Consider the following 5,296-nt stretch of genomic DNA (forward strand, 5'->3'; position numbering starts at 1 on the left):
AGCATCCACACTGCATTTTCGCAGGAAATGCAAATTTTTCTAGTTTTTAATTAACATTAGTATATATTTATTTTCATACATACATTTCAAGTGGATCAGGGATCCAGTGCAAATAGAACATATCTTTTGTAAACATCAGTAAAACCTCAGAGAAATAGTTTTGCTGTTAGTGTCTCACACAGCTTTTTCTGAAATCCACTATTGTGGTTTGGAGACACACAGGATAACACAGCGTGTACAAGTGAACTGACAGAAACTGACCGATCAGAAAATGAAAAACTGCCTTTTAAAATACTTCAAAAAATGAAAACATACTGAACAGTATTGCAAAACATCTGTGAAACTCATGCAATTTAGCCTTATTTATAACTACCCCCTCACTTCTTTGAGACTGTAAGGTTTTTCTGCAAGAAGAGAAGCTGGTCTACATGTTGTGGAGTCAGGCAGCTCCTTTGTGCGGTAACAATGTCACCAGCAGTTGAAAACACTCGTTCAGAAGGAACACTGGTCCCAGGTATGGAAAGATACTGCTTTGTTTGTAGAGCCAAAAGAGGATACTCCCTTTCATGGTCCCTCCACCAGATCAAAGGATCCTCAGAAAGTGCAACAGGCTCAACGTCCCTGTATCCATTCACTTCTTCCTTTGCCTTCTGAGTTGGTGTTTTCTGTGGTGCTGTGGTCTTTGTTGAGTAGGCTGGCCCAAGGAGAAAAATTAATGCAGAGTCCTTTGACCTCTTAATTGGAGGGGCATAATCCACTTCATCAACACCACCAAGAGAGATGTCAGGGACAGTTTCCTCAGATGTTTCACCATCAGACTCTCGCTGTAGAAAAATGAAAACTTATTTAATAAAGAAATTACTATTTATATTCTAACTCAAGTAGTGCAAAAAACAATAATTTTTTGTTTTTTATTCTGTAACTCACAATAGAATAGAATAGAATAGAATTCAACTTTATTGTCATTGCACATGTCACAGGTACAGGGCAACGAAATGGCTGCTGCTTCCAACACCAACTGAGAGAATGTGTTGTCACAGGTCTCTTTGGACAAGAATGGCAGGGCCTTAAAGCGAGGATCTAATGCTGATGCAATGTACAGCTTGTCCTTTAGGGCCACATATCTTGAAAAGAGATTTTGCACATTTAACTCAGTTTATTATGTTGGATATACATGTGCATGGTTACATATACACTCATGCAAGATCAGAAACATTAATATACGACTTTGTTTCCATAATTTATATATAAACATCTATAGATAGAGAGATATAAAATCAAAAGGCCTATTACTAGACAAGAGGGCTTAACTAACATTTTTATAATATATATATTTTTTCACTATAGTAAGAATTTTCATGTAATACATGCATCCATACAGTTACACTCATTCATGGCATATACACACAATTCATAAACATACCTTGACTTCAAGTTGTCGTATACAGCAGTCTTGAGGTCTTTAATCAGTGAGGAGTCGTGAGAGACACTGATCATCTTCTCCAGCAGCTGTGCATGCAGAGGTGCAATGATGGAAAGGGTCGGGGACTTTTCTTCAGACATAACCAGTGTGGCTGCTTTCAGCGGCTTCAAAGCTTTCACTATATCTTCTCCATCAGTTATGTCAGCCTCTGTAAGACTACAGAGATTACTGTCACTTCTCCTCACTTCAGGTGAGAGCAGAGCTGCAGAGATTGCTGGTTGTTGCTCTAGGAAGCGTTCCAGCATCTCCAACGTGCTGTTCCATCTGGTCACCCCATCAGTCACCAGCTTATGGGCAGGTAGATTCAGTATCTTTTGCTTCTCTTTAAACTTGCGACTTGCAACAGTGCTGCGATGAAAAAAGGATGCTATGCGTCTAGAGCTGGGCGATATAAGATTTTTTCATATCACGATATGTTTTTTTCATTTCAGGCGATAACGATATATATCACGATATAAGCCAAATAACTATATTTGTAAGATTTAAATGTGCCGTTGCTCACAAGTAAAATGTGAAATAATTAACAGCTTGTTTTAATTAAAATATTTATTTCCCATAATAAGTTCAACAGGGTAGATGTACTTAAGGAACATGAGACTTCAGTTTCAGATAAATAAAGGCAAATATTGCAAACTACACAAAAGGCAGCCGCTAAAGCGTTTAAGTTTCAAAATAGAACAAACAAAACAGACTACTAAATTGTCAATTCCACTTAGAAACAAAATATTAATTCTAAAAATAAATCTTAGGTCGTTTTACAGAAGAACAGACAAAATTGACTAACGTTTGTCAATATCAAATAAACTGAGAACTAAAAGGAAATTCTCAATCTCTCCTTGTTGTATAGCTTAGCTTTTCAAACAGTTTTAACAGTTACTTTAGTCTGACAAAAGCCGAATCACGAATTAGCACTTTCAGTCAGAGATTGAGCATGCACCGCTTTATTGTATTTCCAGACTTGCTTTCGGCACAATTTACAGTGCGCGCTACTCTGTTTTTTGTCAGACTTGAAATAGCCGAAATACCTTCACACTACGGAACTTCTGTGGCCCTTCCGTTCGACAAGCTCTTCGGCATTGGAACCATCATCTGTTTTTTCTTCGGTAACCTTCGCTCACGCTCTCGGTTGATTTTTCTCTAGTCGGCAAACTCCTTTCCTTCATTACCCGGGCTGCACGGCTCCAAAAACAAATACACGTGCGCCTTGGCGCTTGTGCTGTACGTAACAAGTCACGTGACATGACGCTGCGGCTGTGATTGGTTCGGCTCTGCGCTACTTAATTTGGATTGGCTGTTCTTTTTTTTTTTTTAAGAGGACAAGAGAGATGAGGCCTATCGCAATAGTTTAATTTTTCTATCGAGAAAAAGTTATTTCACAATACATATCGTTATCGTTTTATCGCCCAGCTCTATATGCGTCTCACTCGGCCAAGCAGCTGAGCAACAGCTGGAACTTTCAGTCCTGCTTGTGAAGCTAAATTGAGTGTATGGGCAAAACAACCAATGTGCAACCAGCCCGTTATTTCTACAGCTGGCACCATATTTGCAGCATTGTCAGTTACGATGACTGGATTTTTGTTTGTAAGATCCCATTCTTCGATTGCTTTGAACATAATTTCAGATAAATTAACTGCTGTGTGGCTTGCTTCAGTGGTTCTTGTCTGTAAGACATAAGACGAGTCTCCACTCCTGGTCGATATGATGCGAGGTGATAGTCAGGTAGTTATCTGTCGCTCTGGATGTCCAGCTGTCACAGGTTATAGCGACTCTCTCTGCTGACTTGAGTGAGGCTGTAACATCGTGTTTCACTTTTTCATACATGTTTGGGATTACCACTTCACTCAAATGTTTGCGTGTTGGTAAAACATAGCGTGGTTCTAGCGTATTAATGAGGTTTTGGAAGCCATCATTTTCAACAACGCTGTACGGACGTATATCTTTACATATGAAAGTAGCGACAGACTGGGTTATTTTTTGGGCACGTGGAGAAGTGGATGCCAACTTCACTGCAAATGCCTTTTCGAGTGAGCATTGCTTGGTGTCGGCCGTTTTTGCTAGCGGGATATCTGGATGATGCCTCGTTAAATGATTTCTGAGATTTGTGGTATTTCCACAGTGCTTTACTTCCATTTTGCACATCTTACATACAGCTTTGCTTTTGTCCGGCTCTTCACTGTCTTCACAGTTCTTAAATCCAAAGTATTGCCAGACATCTGACTTTAGGCTCGGTGGCACATTCAGGGGAGTAGCCATGATGGTTCATGCGTCCAGGTCACTTAACTCTCGCGTGACTTCCTCATGTTAACCACTTGGAAGTTTCATACGTGGCAAACTACATATGTATAAAAAAAAAATCGATTTCAGGATTTAATGAATCGATATTGTTTTATTCCAGTTAGAATCGATTTTAATCGATGAATCGATTTTTTAAACCCACCCCTAATTAACAGGGAAAGGGGGGCACAAGGAAATACTTTTCTTTCTTATTCTCATTTAAAATGTCTAGCTTTTAAAAAAGAATTATCTGAGTCTTAAAACAAACGATTGATAGATTGATACATATATACCATCAGAACAGTGTACATCACTGTCACAACAGTGTTTGTTTTCATTCAAAGGCTTTATGATTTTTCCTATAATGGTGGGCCGGTCTCTAGTCAAAATGCCCGGGACGATTTTTTTTTCCCAGTCCAGCTCTGTATGCTGCTCATCTGCAGTCTGGTGTTACCTACATCTTCCTATTCAGAAGGCAGAATTTCCGAGTTCTGAGTACAATCGAAAGCACCACGACTGCAGTTTTTGTGTTGGATGTAAAAAGCGCAACTGACGCTGTGACGTAGGCTAGAATCATGGCGGCGGTCAACGACGGTCCAGGCGTGGGACTTCTCTTGTGGAAATGTGCACATTATTTTTTTCCTTTCTATTGGTAGGTGGCACAATGCACTTGTGGCAAGTAAGCAAGCTAGAAGACTGGCAATCTTGCTGGGTATCCAGTTACGGAAGCAACACATTAACAAGAGAATTCTGAGTAAAACCAAAGTTACTTTCCCTAGTAACTAGTTACTCTGAAAGTAACGAGTAACTTGAAGTAACTGAGTTACTTTTGATAGAAGTAACTAGTAATGTAACTAAGTTACTAATTTAAAGTAACTTACCCAACACTGGTGACCTAGACCTCAGTAGACGTAGTGGAAGGAGGCTAGTTAGCTAGGTCTCTGGATGAATCTGTATTTTATTGTGAAGTGCAAACAAAGACGTCTGATTTTATAAGTAAAAGTTTCCACCTGATCGCTACCATCAAAAAGAATCTGTGAAGTCGGTGTACTTCAATATCATGTAAAGTCATTGGTTAAGTTATTTTATGTTGTAAACGTTTACGGTTGTAAGAGTATGGATTTTTAACTTCCACGCTGTTTTTGTGTACACATTCCCACCTCTTACTGTGAAACTGAGGGTTTATTGCCATTAAACCTGAGAATTCATCAGTAAAGTGTCATCCTTCCTTCTACAGCATTAGTTTATGCTAGCTAACTAATAACAGAACCAATAACTCAGGGGAAAACAATGGGATTTATATTAAAAGTGACTCTAAGGGGGTCACTTTTGTACTGCCACTAGCTGTAACAGTGAGTTTTATGTTAAGAAACCAAGGACATTATTCTGCCCCTCTGTTGTTGCTTTATTGGGTTTCTTTGGCTGGGGCATTTCTCAGTTTTCCCACCAGTGGGCAGTATTACCCCTTGAGTTTTGTGGCTTCTTCTTTAGTTATTTTGTGTGCACTTCACTGCCCCCTTTTGGTGATGTGTTATAAGC

General features: G+C 39.3%; 1 pseudogene; it reads right to left on the minus strand.

The window, feature by feature from the left end:
* Positions 1 to 1,804, minus strand: part of LOC100699991 (odorant receptor 131-2-like) — a 25,592-nt pseudogene extending 23,788 nt beyond the window's left edge.
* Positions 1,805 to 5,296: the final 3,492 nt, after the last annotated feature.

This window comes from Oreochromis niloticus, linkage group LG14 (assembly GCF_001858045.2).
Source record: "Oreochromis niloticus isolate F11D_XX linkage group LG14, O_niloticus_UMD_NMBU, whole genome shotgun sequence".
Taxonomy (NCBI): domain Eukaryota; kingdom Metazoa; phylum Chordata; class Actinopteri; order Cichliformes; family Cichlidae; genus Oreochromis; species Oreochromis niloticus.